General features: G+C 46.4%; 1 protein-coding gene across 11 annotated transcripts in view; it reads right to left on the bottom strand.

The window, feature by feature from the left end:
- The window catches only part of CCDC27 (coiled-coil domain containing 27), a 281,519-nt gene that overhangs the window by 181,629 nt on the left and 80,484 nt on the right, over positions 1 to 19,406 (bottom strand). Inside the window, exon 1 of one of the 11 annotated variants that reach the window (XM_063943576.1) lies at positions 142 to 400. The exons of 9 other annotated variants lie outside the window; for them this stretch is intronic. The gene's annotated coding sequence lies outside the window, so the exon portion shown is untranslated. Of the gene's footprint in view, positions 1 to 141; positions 401 to 19,406 lie in introns of those variants that run through there. One more of the 11 variants, XM_063943571.1, reaches the window with a different exon arrangement.

The raw sequence follows: 19,406 nt of genomic DNA, 5'->3' as shown, positions 1-19,406 counted from the left end.
GCACAGCTTCTAATAGTGAGAAATAACAGTGAGAAATAATAGTGAGAAAAAACAGTGAGAAATAATAGTGAGAAGTAATAGTGAGAAGTAATAGTGAAAAGTAGTAGTAGAATGCATCAGACTGCAGTCAGTGGTCCTCACCTTGTCAGGCAGCTGCAGGGGGTAAGGAGGCGTCCAATGGGGCTCTCACATGGGTGTAGCACTGGCATTGGGCATATACTGTAGGTGGAAGTGCTGGGACAGACTCAGCTACTGTAGCAAGTGCCTGGTGATGAACACAGGTTGCTGGCTGATACATTGTATCAGGGAGGAATGTCAGGGTGAAGCAGGGATTGGTCTGTGGAGGTCGGTTGCTAGGAGACAGACTGTGTACATGAAAGGACCAAACACTGAGTGCTGAGGCTTCTGGGACATTCTGTCTTGTTTGTGACTGACATAGGAACACACAGTAATAATACAATGTCACCTAAAGGAAAAATAAATATAATTTACACCCTGGCTATAGAGCTTCCAGCCTGTAATTCTCCCCACACAGCTTAATGTTGTCTGTCTGTATGTGTAAGTGTCTTCTTGGGGGAGAGGAGGGGAAGGGGGCGGTTAGTCCCATTTTATATATAGGTTAACAACAATAATACAGTAACAGGTTGGTGCGGAGATTTACCAAATTGTCTGAGTCTCAGTATGTTGGTCATGGCACTCCAGGCCAAAAGTTGTATACTGAGATAATCAGCAGAACTGATTACATTAAGAAAGTTGTGCCTATCATCCTTCAACCTGCATTAGGTTGACAGTCAAAAGGTTGACCACTATTGGTTGACATTGACATGGTCGACACATGAAAAAGGTTGACACATTAAAAGATTGACACACAAAAAGGTCGACATACCTATTTTTTACTTTTTGGTGTCTTTTTTTTGTGTAACATGACCAGGAACCCCAATTAATGCACCACGTCCCCTTGCATGGCTCACGTCACTCGCCAATCTGCTACTATTCCCAATCATAGTCTAGGTGGATGGTAAAGTATGAAAACGTGTTTTTTTTTTAAAGTCATGAGGACATTTTCATGCGTTGACCTGTCTCGTGTTGACCAATTTAATGTGTCAGCCTTTTCCCTGTGTCGACCATATCAGTGTCGACCAATAGTGGTCGACCTAAAGGCTTTCGACCTAATCCATGTCAACCTACCATCCGGATACCTAGCATTAGATGGGCAGTAGGAAGATAACCACACCGAGCTGATTGTGGTAATTTCCATATATATGCACAGTCCACCATGACTGTTATCCATTCCATACATATTTCAGGCCAATTGCCCAATATCGGCTGTGAAGTCACAGCATGACTGGGCTGCTTAAAGAGGTGACATGGGACAATTCTGTAATGCATAAGTGGTTAATGCGACAAAATGATAATGCACGGGTAGGCTGGACACTGGTGCAGTCATTGTGTGGAGCTGCTATGTGCACACTCGTGTAACAAGTCAAACAATAGAGGTCCGGTATGAATGAGCTGCGTCCTGCTTAACACATCAATGTGCTTAATCTGTGACTTTGCACCAATTCATGTGCAACATGAACACTATTTCTACTGTCTAATCTGCCTACTATGCGAATGAGATGCAAAATGAGTGTCACAATATGAACTGGAGGGCACTGTGATGTGTCATAATCTAACCTGCTCATTGTAATGTGGTGACACTATAATGTTACATAATAAGAACTGGAGCATTTTAATGTGGCCCACTATGACATGGAGGCCCTTTGTAGTGTGGCATAATATGAACTTCCTGGGCCCCAGTACAACAACTTCCTGGGCCCCCGTGGTCCCCTGGAGGAGGTGTGTCCACACCTCTTTGGTGGCGTGTCTAGCACATGAGAAGCACTCACTTACAGGAGCGTTGCATGTCCCCCAGCTAGGGTAGTAGAGAGCCTGGCTGGGCCCAGGTACTTTTCAGTGGGTATGGCCTAATCACAGGAGGCGTGGTCAAGCACCCTTAGAGAAAAAAACAGGATTTTGATACCTACCGGTAAATCATTTTCTCCTAGTCCGTAGAGGATGCTGGGGTCCACTTCATGACCATGGGATATAGACGGTTCCGCAGGAGCCATGGGCACTCTTAAGAATTTTCAATGGGTATGAACTGGCTCCTCCCCCTATGCCCCTCCTCCAGACCTCAGTTATAGGAACTGTGCCCAGGGAGACGGACATTTCGAGGAAAGGATTTACTTTAAACTAGTGGTGAGATACATACCAGCTCACACCTCAACCATGCCACACAACAAGGCATTCAACATAACACACGCCAACAGGCATGAATGAATTACAGCAACATGCTGAAACTAATATAACACAACTCGTGTAACTCTAATAACAAAAACTGCAGGTAACGTACGCACTGGGACGGGCGCCCAGCATCCTCTACGGACTAGGAGAAAAGGATTTACTGGTAGGTATCAAAATCCTGTTTTCTCATACGTCCTAGAGGATGCTGGGGTCCACTTCATGACCATGGGGTTTAACCAAAGCTCCAGTACGGGCGGGAGAGTGCGGATGACCCTGCAGCACCGATTGACCGAACTTGAGGTCTTCATCGGCCAAGGTGTCAAACTTGTAGAATTTTGCTAATGTGTTTGACCCCGACCAAGTAGCTGCTCGGCAAAGTTGAAATGCCGAGATCTCCCGGGCAGCCGCCCAGGATGAGCCCACCTTCCTAGTGGAATGGGGCTTCACCGACGTCGGTAACGGCAATGCAGCCGTAGTATGAGCGTGCTGAATCGTACCTCTGATCCAATGCGCAATAGTCTGCTTGGAAGCAGGACACCCAATCTTGTTGGGAGCATACAGGACAAACAAAGACTCTGTTTTCCGTATTCGAGCTGTTCTAGCGACATAAATCTTCAAAGCCCTAATCACATCTAGAGACTGTGACTCAGTGAACGTGTCAGTAACTACTGGCACCACAATAGGTTGGTTTATGTGGAAAGATGAAACCACCTTTGGAAGAAAATGTTGACAAGTTCTCAACTCTGCCCTATCTTCATGGAATTCAGACACCCGCCGTGCGGATGCCAATGCCAAAAGCATCCCCACTTTCCAAATGAGAAACTTCAACTCTATCTCTTGTAGAGGCTCAAACCAATCCGATTGAAGGAACGGCAACACCACATTAAGGTCCCATGGTGCCACTGGAGGCACAAATGGAGCCTGGATATGCAGAACCCCTTTCACGAAGGCCTGAACCTCTGGAAGAGAGGCCAATTGTTTTTGGAAGAACACTGACAAGGCCGAAATCTGGACCTTGATTGACCCCAATCGGCAGGCCCGCCTCCACACCAGCCTGCAGAAAATGGAGAAAACGTCCCAACTAAAACTCTTCCGTAGGAGCTTTCTTGGATTCACACCAAGACACATATTTTCTCCAAATACGGTGGTAATGTTTCAACGTTACTCCTTTCCTGGCCTCAATAAGGGTGGGGATGACTTCCTTGGGAATACCCTTTCGGGCTAGGATCCGGCGCTCAACAGCCATGCCGTCAAACGTAGCCACGGTAAGTCTTGATACACGCACAGCAGGTCCTCGCGAAGAGGAAGAGGCCAAGGATCTTCTATGAGCAACTCCTGAAGATCTGGGTACCAAGCCCTCCTTGGCCAGTCTGGGGCAATGAAGATTGCTCGAACTCTTGTTCTCCTTATGATCCTGAGCACTTTTGGGATCAGCGGAAGTGGAGGGAAGACATACACCGACCGGAACACCCACTGGGCCACTAGCGCATCCACTGCTATTGCTTAAGGGTCTCTCGACCTGGAACAATATTTCTGAAGCTTCTTGTTGAGACGAGATGCCATCATGTCTACTTGACGAACTCCCCAAAGACTTGTCACCTCTGCACAGACTTCTTGGTGGAGGACCCACTCTCCTGGATGGAGATCGTGTCTGCTGAGGAAGTCTGCTTCCCAGTTGTCTACTCCCGGAATAAAAATTGCCGACAGAGCCTTTACATGTCTTTCTGCCCATAGGAGGATCTTCGTCACCTCTGCCATTGCCGCTCTGCTTTTCGTTCCGCCCTGCCTGTTTATGTACGCGACTGCTGTTACATTGTCTGACTGGATCTGCACGGAATGATCTTTAAGAAGATGTACCACTTGTTGAAGGCCGCTGTAAATGGCTCTCAATTCCAGCACATTTATGTGAAGGCAGGCTTCCTGACTTGACCATTTTCCTTGGAAGCTTTCCCCCTGAGTGACAGCTCCCCAGCCTTGGAGACTTGCATCCGTGGTTACCAGGACCCAGTCCTGAATCCCGTACCTGCATCCCTCTAGTAGGTGAGAACTGTGTAGCCACCCCAGGTGCGGAATCCTGGCTTTTGACGACAGGATTATCTTCCGGTGCATGTGTAGGTGGGATCCCGACCACTTGTCCAACAGGTCCCACTGGAATACCCTGGCATGGAACCTGCCAAACTGTATGGCCTCGTAGGCCGCCACCATCTTCCCCAACAACCGAATGCACTGATGGATCGACACACTTGATGGTCTCAATATCTGTTTTACCATTTTCTGGATTTCCAGAGCCTTTTCCACCAGAAGAAATACTCTCTGAACTTCTGTGTCCAGAATCATCCCGAGAAAAGACAATCTTGTCGTCGGTTCCAACTGTGACTTTGGATAATTTATGATCCAACCGTGTTGTTGGAGTATTGACAGGGAGAGTGTGATGTTTTGTAACAACTGCTCCCTGGATCTCGCCTTTATCAGGAGATCGTCTAGATAAGGAATTATATTGACTCCTTTTTGACGCAGGAGAACCATTATCTCCGCCATCACCTTGGTGAATACCCTCAGCGCCGTGGAGAGACCGAAAGGTAACGTCTGGAATTGGTAATGGCAATCCTGAACCGCGAATCTCAGATAAGCCTGGTGATGAGGATAAATGGGAACATGCAGGTAAGCATCTTTTATGTCTACAGACACCATGTAGTCCCCCTCCTCCAGACTGGAAATCACTGCCCTCAATGATTCCATTTTGAACTTGAATTGTTTCAAGTAGAGTTTCTGATTTTTTAGGTTTAGGATTGGTCTGACTGAGCCGTCCGGCTTCGGAACTACAAAAAGGCTTGAATGAAACCCCTCCCCTTGTTGTGACAAAGGTACCAGGACTATGACCTGATCCTGACATAATTTTTAGATTGCCGCTGTTACTGCTTCCCTTTCTGGAAGAGAAGCTGGCAAGGTCAATCTGAAACATCGGCATGGGGGAATGTCTTGAAACTCCAGCTTGTATTCCTGGGACACTATTTGCAACACCCAGGGATCCAGGCCAGACAGAATCCAACCTTGGCTGAACAGTTTGAGACGTGCCTCCACACGAGTGGCCTCCCGCAAAGGAACCCCAGCGTCATGCTGAAGATTTGGCAGAAGTAGGGGTAGACTCTACAATGTCACATCATGTAAACTAAAGAACTTTGATGGTTCATGAAATAAAGTAGGGCACTACTATGCGGCATAATGTTAACTAGGGCACTACTATGCGGCATAATGTTAACTAGGGCACTACTATGCGGCATAATGATAACTATGGCACTACTAATACTATGCGGCATAATGTTAACTAGGGCACTACTATGCGGCATAATGTGAACTAGGGCACTACTATGGTTCTGAAAATTAAGTAGGGCACTATTATAGGGCATAAAATGAATAACTACTGCAGAAATGTGTATGTCAAGAAGCATTGGGACAGGGGCCCCTTCAGTCTGTTGCTATGGGGCCCACAAAGTTCTGGTTACACCCCTGCTGTATATGGTTTGCAAGTGTAAAAGTTTTGATTCTAAAATGAACTTACACCCCACACTCTCGTTTTTACTTTGGTGAGGGAAAGTACTGAAAACAACTGTGTTTTTTTGTTTGTTTAATGTCCATATACATTAGAACAGTTCTATTTTCATGCAATCCGGACCCTGGACAGCATACGATATATAGGGCACAAGCTTGTTTTCAACATTCATTGCATCAACTACGGCAGCAAATGGCCTTGCTATTCACACTTGTAGACACTAGATGGTGCCAGAGATTTACTATGCTATTTTCAGCATATACCAATGTACTGTACCTGCAATTACACTTTAAAGACTGGATGTCGTCAGAATGTCGACATTCAAAATATCAACATGGCCTGAATGTCAACATTAGGAATGTCTTCAGAGAAAAAAAAAACAGTAAATTAGCAATGGCTAATAAAGTAATTCTTTTGGGGGGCACTTTAAAAAATGATCAGTAATATAATAACTGATTGAGTGCCCCAAAAAGGAATTACTTTCTTGATTATCCACTGCTAATTTAGGCCCAGATCTATCAAGCATTGGAGAGTGATAAATTGCGCAGTGATAAAGTACCAACCAATCAGTTCCTGTCATTTTTCAAATGCTGCCTGTAACATGGCAGTTAGGAGCTAACTGATTGGTACCGGTGCAGGATCTTTTGTTCACCCGACATTGTGACTGGGTGCAGACCAGATCTAGGAGACTTGCCTACTCTTCCGGGAGGCCAGGAATGCCACACAATTTTCGGGAGCCTCCCAGCCGTTCCAAGAGAGTATAAGCAAGTATGCATACTTGTATAGACTTATTCCTTATAGACTTATTACTCTGGCTACGTACAACCAGAGCCGTAACTAGGTGTGTGTGCGAAGGGGGCACCGCACATAGCGCTGCAGGGTAGGGGGCGCTGTTGGCAGCACTTGTCAATTATTTGTTTTAATTACCTTCACTTGCAGCTTCCCCCCTTTTTGAAGACCAGCATCTCCTGACCGCCCCAGTGTCCTACCCTGACCCCTTCTGTTGCTAATACCTGTACAACATTCATGAACTCAACATGAGACTTCGTTATTATTCAGTCATACTGTCCTTTATTACATTTCAAGATGCTGACATACCCAGGATTCAAACCCTATGTAGTGTGTGGCTGCAAGAGAGTGGATGTGTGGCTGCACACTACATAGATCTGATCAACTGCAATTCTGATTATTTTTTACAAAGTACCAGTAGCTTTTTTATTATTATTATTATTATTATTATTATTATTATTATCATTTATTTATAGGGATACATGGGATCCACAGCGCCCAATTACAGAGTAAACAAATAAAACATGAAGACAGTGACTTACAGTTCAATACAATATAGGACAAGTAGCGGGTATATAAACATAGCTGCATCAGTAAACAGCACTGAAATAAGTATCTGGGTGGCCAAAAACCGATGGATTTGGTGCCCTCAAAAGGAGTATTAAAAAGAAGATAGGTTAAGTAAGAGACATAAAAGCACATGAGGGAAGAGGGCCCTGCTTGTGACAGCTTACATTCTAAAGGGAGTGTTCATATAGTGTTCATAGTTTTCATGTAGGATCAAATAGCTCATTGAGTAGGGTGTTTGATTAGAATTCAACAAGTTATAGGTTTGAATCCTGGGTATGGCAGTTTATTGAAATGTGTTATTTAATAAAGATTATTGTAACTGAATAACAAAGAGCTTTCAAGTTAAGTGCATGAATGTGGTATAAAGAGGAATTGTGTCCAAATCCATTTTCTTGCAGTGTTATGTAAATGTTTGTGTGTATTATAATATATATATATATACATACATACATACATATAATGTGGTAAGGGGCACCATAGCATGCGCTTTCTCTAGGATCAATCTTGTCGTATCCCTTCCCCACGAGGCATGCGCCTTATGTCCCTATTGCACAAAAAATGGGGGTGGGCTCCAATGTTTTCTCTGGCACAGGGCACCAAAAAGTCTAGTTACGGCTCTGCGTACAACCTCACACCATCAGGAACCCTCCCCCCATGCTGCCCACCTATGCCGCTTCATGACCCTGCCCTCTCCTCCCCAACTGTGCTGACCCGGAGGGAGGCAGCCAGACATAGTCAGATTAAGAGGAGGGGGTGCAGGGCATGCTGTACCCCTGGCCCCCCTTTGTCAGCCCCCCCCCCCCCCCCCAAGCCGGATCACACTGACATCACTGGCTTTTCCTCTCATGCAGCAGCAGGACCAGGCAGCCAGAATGCTAGCAGGACAGTATGCAGTGCAGGAGAAGACACAGGAGTATCAGGATGCATGAGCTACCGACTGAGCTTTATGACCAGAGGAGAGATAGGAGGGTGGAGAGAGCTGTAAGTGACACAGGATTCTCAGCTTCTTCTCCCCATCTGGGTGTCTTGGTCCTGTGTAACCTGTCTAGAGAGAGACCTCCTGAGTCCTGTCCCAGTGTGTAATTAGTACAGATACTGCTGCTATTCTTGCATGTGACAAGATAAATTATACTGTAGATTTTTTTTTTTTTTCAAATAACTTTTTATTGAGTCATCATGAAAGTCGTAAGTAACACATAAATCATGAGAATATAATACACAAACGTTAAGATCAAGTTGTGTACATCAACAGTATCTACATTAATCATCGGTTCAGACATTATTCTTCCAAAAAGAAAGGTTTACAGTAATCATGCTAGCGTCATTGTATATGGTATAAGCAACCCAGAGGGAGGCCGCCACAGCCATCCACACCTAGACCAGGGATACCGGTTGTTCCTGTGTGGCCAGTCTAGTTAGGTACCACGTGGTGTGTTTGAGGCTGTTATGAATGTTTAGACGTGTTGTGAGGGGCAGGGTGGGGATGTAGGAATCCCACAGGTGAAAGAATCGTTCCACTTGTTTACCCCTGTCTACAATGGCCTCCACCCAGTCCATCCTAAGTATATGATGCAACTTGTTTAGGAATAGTGGTATCTGTGGCGGTGTACTATCTATCCAACCCTGTAGTATAGTCTTTTTCCCCGCGGCGCTTAGGGCTATTAGTAGTTTCTTGCATTCCGATGGCATGCGGAGGGAAGGATCAATAATGCCCAAGATTGCCCATTCAGGGGTGAAGGGCACGTGGGTAATTAGATTTGCCTCCGCGTATCTCCTAACCAGGTGCCAGAAGTATTGCACAATCGGGCATGTCCACAAGCAGTGAAAAGTGTCTGCTTCATTCTGATGACATTTTGGACAAGAGTGCGAGTCGGTCGCTCCCATGTGGAAGCGCCGTAGTGGGGATAAGTAGGTGTTATGATATACATTAAGAAACAACTCAGTGTACATGCTTGCCGGGAGGACCTTTCTGGAGTAAAGTAGCGATTTTTCCATAGTTGGTATGGTCAGATCAGGAAAGTGAGCCAGCCAAGAGGACATGCCACCCCTCACAGTAGCGTGATCTAATGTTTTTCTCAAGAAAGTGTAGTGGATAGAAATGGCCTTATAATTCGGTACCGGATGTGTTAAGAGGCTATCCAGGGAGTTGGTCCAGTCCCCATCCGCAAAATGTGCAAGGACATGTCTGACATAGAATTGTGTCTGTAAATATGGAAGGGAAGATGAGACAATCACCTCATGCCTCGCTGAGACCTCTGAGAGGGTGAGCGGGCGGCGGTCTCCCACTGCCACTAGTGAGCGAATTGATGTTATGCCCTCCTCCCTCCAAGTCTGGAAGGGGTGAGCAGCCATGCCGTCTAAGAAGTCTGGATTTTTAATTAGGGGTAGATGTAAGGAATAATACGGGTTTAGTTTCGCATTGTGTCGCAGTATGTGCCACATCTTCCTGGTAGACCATAGAAGAGGGTTAGATCGAATGTGGTCAGGTATTTCCCAGTCATGCTGATGGAGGAAACATGTCAAGGCTACAGTCGGAAGGAAGCTTTGTTCGAGGGGTGTATTCCTGTAAATAAAGCTGTTTTGCAACCAGTCCCTCAAGTGTCTCAGAAGAGCAGCGTGGTTATAAACCACTACATCTGGGAAATTAATACCTCCATTGGATTTAGGCTGAGTAAGTTTACGTAGCGCGATACGAGCTTGGCCCCCTTCCATATGAAGGTTCTAATAAGTTTATTAATCTGCTGTGAGTCCTGCTTCATCAACAGTATGGGAAGTGTTTGCAAGGGGTATAGTAGGCGAGGTATTGCCACCATTTTCAGAAGATTGGCCCTACCAAGGTATGACAGTGGAAGGCGTTCCCATCTCTTGACATCATCAGTCAGGGTGTGTAATACCTTATGTACATTGATTTTATAGAGTTCTGAAATATAACGTGGGACATTAATACCCAAATATGTGATATATGTGGACACCCAATGAAAGGGGAAACGTGTGGCCCACGTTGGACATGTCACATCGCCACACAACAACAGGGTCTTCGATTTATCCATATTAATACTAAAACCCGATATGCGGCCAAATGAAGTAATCCTGTCCATGATCTGAGCTAGGGAACATCCGGGGTCCGAAATATAAAGGAGGATGTCGTCAGCGAAGGCTGAGAGTTTAATTTCCTGACTACCCACTTTTATCCCTCTAAAAACAGACCAATCCTGCAATGTTCTAAGCAGTGGGTCAAGGGCCAAGTTAAATAGGAGGGGCGATAAAGGGCATCCCTGACGGGTTCCCCTTTCCAAGAAAAACCGTTGACCTCTAATCCCGTTAATTAGGAGCGAGGCGGACGGAGTACTGTAGATATATCGTATATAGTTAATAAAACTCACATCAAACCCCCTTTTCTCCAACACGGTAAATAAGTGTGGCCATAGTACCATGTCGAAAGCCTTATTGGCATCGAGGCTAAGAAGCATGTTAGAGTCTGTGCAGGGAGACTGGGATGCCGCCACCGCCGCCAGTGCCATGCGAAATTATACTGTAGATTTATTTTTCTACATGCATTTTTAGGTTGCTTAAGTTGTCTTTGTTCCACTACAAGAACATTTTATAAAATAGTTGTCTTTCAATTAGGTGGAGCTATAAACAGTACCCAGGCATTACTAAACTATTAGTTTTCATCTGATATATACCATTGGTTTACATTTAATTTACACAATCCATACATCCCAACATGACCCATTCCAGGAGGTACAAATGCTCTCTACCTGGACTTCCCTCTTAATTTATGATTGCAATCACCTGTGTTGAAATAACTTTCCTATCAAGTAAATAGTTCAACACAGGTGACGCCAATCATATATTAAGAGGGAAGTCCAGGTAGAGAGCATTTTGTCTCACCTGGAATGGATCATGTTGGGGGGTATGCACAATCTAATTTACTCCCGTCCCCCGGGCTTCCCTGTCTAAAGTGCCCCTGGCACCCCCAAGGCTTAGTCCAGCCCTGCAGCCAGAAAGCTGAAGAGGATAAATACTTTGTCTACTCACGGTCCAAAATAATCAGATAGTATCATGTAATTAGAGTGGGATCACTGATCCAAATACTTATCATGTCTCCGTCTCGGTATTCTTATACATGTAGTAGCAGGGGCGTCTCTAGAGAGGAGGGGACCCGTGTGCAGACGCCGTGTGTGGGCCCCCTCCTCTCCCATAGCCGTCACACCGCTGCTAGCGCTCTGAGCGCTGTAGACTCTGGCACAGTGCCAGAGTCTACAGAGCATGCACAGGACTCAGAAAAATTGCCGCCAGAGTCTCTAGTGGTCAGTGTGCTAGCAGCCGGCGCGACGGCTACGGGAGAGGAGGGGGCCCACACACGTCAGCAATGGACTCCGGAAAGGTAAGTATAGGAGAAATGGGTGTAGTGCATATGAATAGATAATGTCACAAAAACTGTCTCCACAGATATATTCTGGTATGGTGTATGCAGAGGCGTAACTAGGGTTTTTGGAGCCCAGGGCAAGATGTAAAATGGCGCCCCCCCAAAAAAAAATAAAAAAAAAGCACACAAAAAGAGGCATGTGCGCGCCGGAAAAAATGGGCGTAGCCACACACCAGAAGGGGTGTGGCCACGCTCCAGAAGGGGTGTGGCCACTGAAAATGGCCCACAGTGCCAGTTACATTGCCCCACAGTGCCAGATACAATGCCCCACAGTGCCAGATACATTGCCCCACAGTGCCAGATACATGCCCCACAGTGCCAGTTACATTGCCCCACTGTGCCAGATACATGCCCCACAGTTCCGGATACATGCCCCACAGTGCCAGATACATGCCCCACAGTGCCGGATACATGCCCCACAGTGCCAGTTACATTGCCCCACTGTGCCAGATACATGCCCCACTGTGCCAGTTACATTGCCCCACTGTGCCAGATACATGCCCCACTGTGCCAGTTACATTGCCCCACTGTGCCAGTTACATTGCCCCACTGTGCCAGATACATGCCCCACTGTGCCAGTTACATTGCCCCACTGTGCCAGTTATATTGCCCCACTGTGCCAGATACATGCCCCACTGTGCCAGATACATGCCCCACTGTGCCAGATACATGCCCCACAGTGCCAGATATATGCCCCACAGTGCCAGGCCCCACTCAGTGGCAGTTACATGCCCCACTTGGTGCCAGTTACATTGCCCCACTATGCCAGATACATGCCCCACAGTGCCAGTTACATTGCCCCACGGTGCCAGATACATGCCCCACAGTGCCAGTTATATTGCCCCACAGTGCCAGTTACATGCCCCACAGTGCCAGTTACATTGCCCCACTGTGCCAGATACATGCCCCACAGTGCCAGTTACATGCCCCACAGTGCCAGTTACATGGCCCACAGTGCCAGATACATGCCCCACAGTGCCAGGCCCCACTCAGTGCCAGTTATATGCCCCATTTGGTGCCAGATACATGCCCCACTGTGCCTGTGCCCCCCCCCCCCCCCGTTCACTCACCGGCCGCTTATGTGAGGGGAGGAGAGCGCAGCGCCTCTCCTTCCCCTCACCACTCCGTCCAGGTCTCCCGTCCCGTCTCCGGCGGCTGTGTCTGGCGCCGGTTCGCTAGCCAATCAGAGCTCGCGGACCGGCAGCCAATCAGGAGCTGGTCCGCAAGCTCTGATTGGCTAACGCCGGAGACCGGACACAGCAGCGCTGCTGGCAGCGCTGCTAGTGCTGGCAGCGGCGGTGAGGGGAGGGAGAGACGCTGCGCTCTCCTCCCCTCACATTTAGGGTTGACGGGGGCGAGTGGGGCATGATGCCCTGGCCGCCGGCGGCGCCCCCCTCTCCTGGGCCTGCCAAGGCGCCCAGGGCACGTGCCCCACTCGCCCTACCCTAGATACGCCTCTGGGTGTATGTCTCCCTTGTAGACCCCCGTAGTGTCTGAGATGATCAGACTTACACCGTAGTACCAATCCCCGCCAGAGCCTACAGTGCATCATCTTAGTGCTGATGCGCTGTGTCTCTCCTCCCTGCCGGCACACTGGGCATGCGCTATTATCACAAGACATACTATGTAGCACGGAGGCAGGCGGCCACCACAATCAGGGGCAGCGCTGTCCTTGTTGTGGTGAATCGGCAACGACACCTGCAGCTGTAGATATTTAGGCAGTGGGGAGGAGGGGGTTAGGGTTAGGGAGGTTAGGGATTAGGGCTAGCACACTTACCTAGTAGGTGTCGGGATCCTGAACGCTGGGATGCCGCTGTCAGTATTCTGACTGCCGACACCCCAAGCGCTGGGATCCCGATACCATTCCGTGTGAGCTGTGTAGTGGTGCACTTCTTCCCCTCCTCCTCCAGGCACTGCACACACCACAGCTGGGACAGTAGTGTGAACTGCGATATAAGTCCCACTGTCGCGGCAGTCAGGACTGTGTGGGACAATTTCCAGAATTGAGATGGTTCCACTAGAATGAGGACAGTTGGTCGACTCTTCCTACAGCTCTAACTAACAGCTGTTGCTGCTTGGCCAGATTCTGGAACACTGGGACCCCATTTGGAATACAGATATCATACCTCCCAACTGTCCTGCTTTCCGCATTAAAGATAAAGATAAATACAAACCAGGTCATCCACATACACAATACAGCCAAGTACAACATAGATAAAAATCACCGTTCCGGTTCATTCTAACAATAACTGATAGTAAAAAGCTATTCCTGTACCATAATGTTCCAGATTTCATACATCTAAAACATCTTATCTGTGGTAGGAAGGATAATACACAATTGTTTTGATGGTAACAGCCTATTACAATATTATTGTAGATGTTTTAGTACAGATCTCTTCAATAAAGGGCAGATTACTCTGCCCTCTAATGAACCAGTAATATTTTCTGCCTTATAAACCACCTGCCCTAAAATCCTCTGCTCAGCTTTGGTGCCAGGGCCGCCATCATGGGGGGACAACCGGCCCACCCCTGGCTCCTACCGCCAATACCTTGAGAGCTGCACCAGGCTACACCAATGCACAAGGAGGACTTCTTAAAAGCAAGCCTTCCCTTTGCATTGGCCTTCTGCTATTCGTTCCCACAGGTCAATGGCGCTCCACTTATATGTTACACCATGATATGTGATGTAACCTAGGTGTGGAGCACCGCAACGTAATGTTTTTTTAGGTGGCCTGCCTATTTTATCAGTCCAGGACCCAACAATTTCTGATGGCAGCCTTGTTGGTGCTATTCCCATACCAGACTGGTATACAATAAGTAAAAAAAAATTCAATGCACAATAAAAATTCACCAATTTTTTCTTAGATAAATTCACTGCCTGCAATTTCCTCAGAAAATAGAAGGCGCTGTTTTACCTTTTTTTACCATAGCTACAATATTAGTATTATTATAAATTGTCAGGGGTTGGGTTCGGGAGACCGGCAGTCAGGATGGCGGCGGTCAAAATATCAGCCCAACATCCCAACTGTTAAATCGCAACAGGGGTGGGAACGGAAGGTAACCCTAATCACAACACCCCCCCCAAACCCTAGTCATTCCTCCATGCAGCCTAACCCTAACCCCCACTCCACAGCCTAACCTCCTCCCGAAGCCTAACCCTCCCCCCACAGCCTAACCCTAACCCCCCCTCCGCAGCCTAACCCTAACCTCCTCCCGAAGCCTAACCCTCCCCCCGCACCCTAACCCCCCCCCCCTCTGCAGCCTAACCCTAACCTCCTCCCGAAGCCTAACTCTAACCCTCCCCCCGCAGCCTAACCCTAACCTCCCCCAGATACTTACGTTCGGGATTCGGGAGTCAGCATACTGACAGGTGTCGGGATTCCGGCACGGTCTCCTGAACGCCGGCATCCCATACGTCTGGTTGCCAACTACATCCCATTGTCATCTCCCACAATTTATAAAGACCCCTACAATAGATTAAAATCCACCATGACATTACTGCATTAACTGCCCGTACCACACCCTACTTTACAGTTATACATCCTACTATCCCCCACATTATGTCAATACCCCCATCACCAACACATGATTAATTGCTCTGTAGAGCTTGAATGATGTACAGTCTTTGTGCACAAATGAAGCCGCGCACATACTGATGGATGGGTAAGGGTCTGGCACAAGCGGCGTGCCAGGAAGGGTAGAGCGCAGCAGAGAGTAAAATGAAAACCAGAAGAGGCGTGGAGGAAAGGATTTGCACCGTAAGGGACAGCTGAGTCAGCTGATCATACTTAATCAACCAACCAATCCCTGCTCCTGCTTGCTGATAATACTATCTGACGGTTTTAGACCTCTGTCTTAGGTTGTCGGACAGGGAGCTCAGCAAGTCAAGGCGAGGGGTTGATCACATCTGTAAGCAGTAGGACGTATAATTGGGTGACTAATCCCGCGGAGGGGCAGCCAAGAGAAAAAAAAACAGCACCAGGGCTGGTCCTCTTTAGCCCAGTAATAACCTTAACAAGCCCGAGCCATGGTCCCAGGCCCTCTCCCCTGCAATGCTGGTCAACAGAATAATAAAAGCCTCTGGACACTGCACACCCTTTGCCCCTGGTAGAGTAACCACTGCTGGAAGGTTAATTGGCTTCTGACTAAATTATATAATTTAGGGCTGGGGAAAGGGAAAAAAATGAGCTAATGGAAATTACTCTTAACACGTTAAGTTTTGCAAACACTATTCATATTTATACAGTGACAAAAGCCAGCACGCTTTCTGCTTTATAGAGCAATATGGAATGTATCGGCAGTATATAAACAAGACCATTCCCGTAGACAGAAATGATTATTAACACTTTTTGATCTGTCCCTATAACTAAAATCAGGCTATAATCGGCTGTGTATAATGTGGGCTTACAGAATTTAATATCAGCATAGTTGTTAATCAATTTTGTGCTCCAAAAATGTTTTGTAGGAGATTACTGCAGCTGTTTAATTGGTTAAATACAATAGGGGGGAACAGGGAGACAGGGGGTGACGGGGCCCCAGTACTTTGAGAGGTTATGTTCTAACTTAAGAAGGCTGAATCACCTATCATTAAGACATGGTAACACTTCCACTGCAAAGCTACTTCTATAGAGTTGGATTTCCATCTTATTGTACCCAGGTGGGTGACGTTTCTTTTCTACCTGCTTAATTGGGTGGGCTTTGGACAGAATTTTTGAAAAACATTTGCTGTTCAAAATACGTAAATGTCATCCTAATAGTAGCTCCCCTCCTAATCTTCCTTCACCTCAACCATTGCTCATTCAAGATTCCTACCCCATGACACCTTCAGCAATTAATAAGTCCACTGGAGAATAAAATCACCACATGATGCCAAGGATACTACACTATGACTACAAATGAAATTGGATCTGCAGGAACAAACCAGCTGAGGAAATGGATGATATTGAGAGCTGCCATTGTCTACCGTAAAATGTGGTCACTTGCCATTCGTCATTTTAAAGTTCTGACATTCAAAGACTGTTCTGCATTGGTAATGCAGGAACAAAGAAGTTGATGTTTCATGATATTTTCTCTAGATTGATGTTAATGTTATGTTTATTATGTTGCTACCTTTGTTGTCCCTTTGTTTGTTTTCATTTCCTTTTAACCTTTCCTTTTTTTAGGACCTCCTTGGGGGCAATTTCATCTACTAGCATGACTCCTTTTTTAGGTCACATCTCCTGTAGACCATTTACACCTCTTCTGTGGGTTAACCTGGTTCTTAGGACAGTGTAGGACAGTGCCTGCTTTTGTTGGTTCATGCTAGATTACCTTGGAAAACAGGTATTGGATGACTGTACCCACACTCACCAAACCAAATCTCCACATTCCATGCGATCTGATAATATAGATAGCTTCAATGATGCCATACAATACAGAGAGCATCAGTGAAAACCATGCAATACAGAGAATAGTTTTGACCACAATATATCCTATTTGCTGACTTCCTTTTCCTTTTCCCTATGATTCATCAACCCACGTTTCACTCTAGAGTGCATGATGCCAGCTCCTGTATAGACTACTTCCTATTTGCTGACTGCCTTTTCCCTAGGATTTCCCAACCCACGTTTCACTCCACCCCAATTAACCCAGATTTGTTGACGTTTTTGGCGCTTTCCCTCCTATTTGTTCCAAAAAACACAATGGCACAAATATGTGGATCCTAATATCAATGAGAAACTATGTTTTGTAAAACATCAATGGTGGTGATGTGAGGTTGAGTCATCTCCTACCTACTGTAGCAAAGAAAAGCAAAGGTATCGCTTCTTGCATGCCCAAATGAAATCTTTGTTTGATACTTTTGTCCACTCTCGCTCTCCAGTTCATTTTGAGATATACTTGAAAGATAAAAACATCCCAGAGCTTTTTCTTGACCTCAAATTAATCTAGATTATTCTAAAAATAGATTGTATAGATGGGTAAACAAAACCGGCAAATTGTCAGCATGCATAGCCAAACAACATAAGAGGGCTAAATAAATTCCATTACTGGTCCCTCTTCTAATGTTAGATGGAGCTCTCATGCTGCTATTGCAGCTCAATTTCACCAGTATTTTACTTAATTGTTCTCTTCCTTGGAAACCAATAATTCCATATGCTCAACCATACTGGCAGACGCAAACCTGCCTCTACAATCCAGCACAGACGTATTCTCTGTAGCCTCTTGTATTTCTTCTTTGCCTTCCAATAAGGCACCTGGACCTCATGGTCCTAACAGTGATTATTGAAAAATATTGAAGGAAGGCCTCTTACCCAGCTTGCCGTTGCCGATTCGGTACCATGTCCAAGCTTTAATGACTTGGTTGGTATCCTCCATAAGCCTGGTAAGAATCCAGATCTCATTACATCATATGGTACCTTATTTCCCTTTTGAACCAGGATCTTCCCCACCCACTCAAGTTGGGGGTGAGTTTGATGATACAGTACCAAAAGTGGTGGGTCTACTCTGGGGATGGAGGGAGGGGATTGGGAGTGCCGGATGATATTGCATGTCTAAGAAGGTCGGCCGGGGGGGGGGGGGGGGGGGAGAGTTTACAGCTTACAGCCGGGTGCTCTGGCCTCCATACCCCGCGAAAGAACTTCTGCCATTGCTACACACGTGTGCAGAGTCTTGGTAAGGGGTGTGCATGACATAGCCGTCCTCCTACCATCCCAACATAGACTGCACACCTAATCTCCATGTTGCCTCCTTATTGTATTCAGGGCTCCCCTGCTCCCTTGGATCTTCTTCCCTGTTGGGCACTCTGATGTCTCTAGACTGGACACTGCAAATTCCAGGCTGCTCCAACTGGCACTGTGGGGCAGATGTACTAAAAGATGAGAGAGATAAACTACCAACCAATCAGTTCCTGTCATTTTTCAAACACAGCCTGTAACATGGCAGTTAGGAGCTGATTAACTTGTACTTTATCTCTCTCCAAGGCTTAGGTCATCTGCCCATGTTACTGATATGCTCCTCACTTGTGGCTGCACTTTGCACTCCTCCTTCTGTTCTTTGTAACCTTGGGTGGCTTCTCTTCCTGGAGGCCAGCTGATGACACGCCGGTGCTGGATTGGAGGGAACCATATCTGATTCTTATATCCTGGGGATACTTAATTTTTGCAGGGGATTTCCCACAAAAATACCTAGATAATATGTTCCTAAATATAAAGAAAGTTCCATATTTGGAAGGGTCAAACACATATAGGCCATATAGGCGAATGCCTAGGGTGCCATTGTACTGGGGGTGCATCCAGCAGGAACAGCGGTCCACCTTCATGTTTCATAGATAGCACACTCTGAACACAAGAGCTGCGGAAGTGAGAAGAAGCTACTTAGAGAATGTGGTAAGAATGTTGAGAGAACAGAGAGGCTGTGAGTTACAGGCTGGGATCTTTTTTCCAGAGACGTGTGTACCAGAGAGACTGAATCCTCACTGCTTGCAGAGTTTATATGGGGGCTGACTGTTAGAGACTTTGCTGAAACTGCAAAGAACCAGGAACAGGTCAGTCTGGGACCTGTAGTGCTACAAGCTGTATCAAGTGGCTGCAGATTTGTACCTGAGAGGACATATGTAATACTCTGGGATAAGTATCATGTGAAGTTTTTGGAGGTCTCTGTTCTGACTCATGTACCTTACTATAGGCTAAGGGATTAGACTCCTCATGTAAATAGAGTGCATGGCAGTATTACAGTACAATTCAGAATACCATTTGCACAGACATTAATGGCACAGTTTTTCAGTTAGAATTTTATTGGACT

This window comes from Pseudophryne corroboree, chromosome 10, assembly GCF_028390025.1.
Source record: "Pseudophryne corroboree isolate aPseCor3 chromosome 10, aPseCor3.hap2, whole genome shotgun sequence".
In the NCBI taxonomy this organism is placed as follows: domain Eukaryota; kingdom Metazoa; phylum Chordata; class Amphibia; order Anura; family Myobatrachidae; genus Pseudophryne; species Pseudophryne corroboree.
The sequence above is the reverse complement of the archived record's forward strand: the minus strand, read 5'-3'. Positions and strand labels throughout refer to the sequence as shown.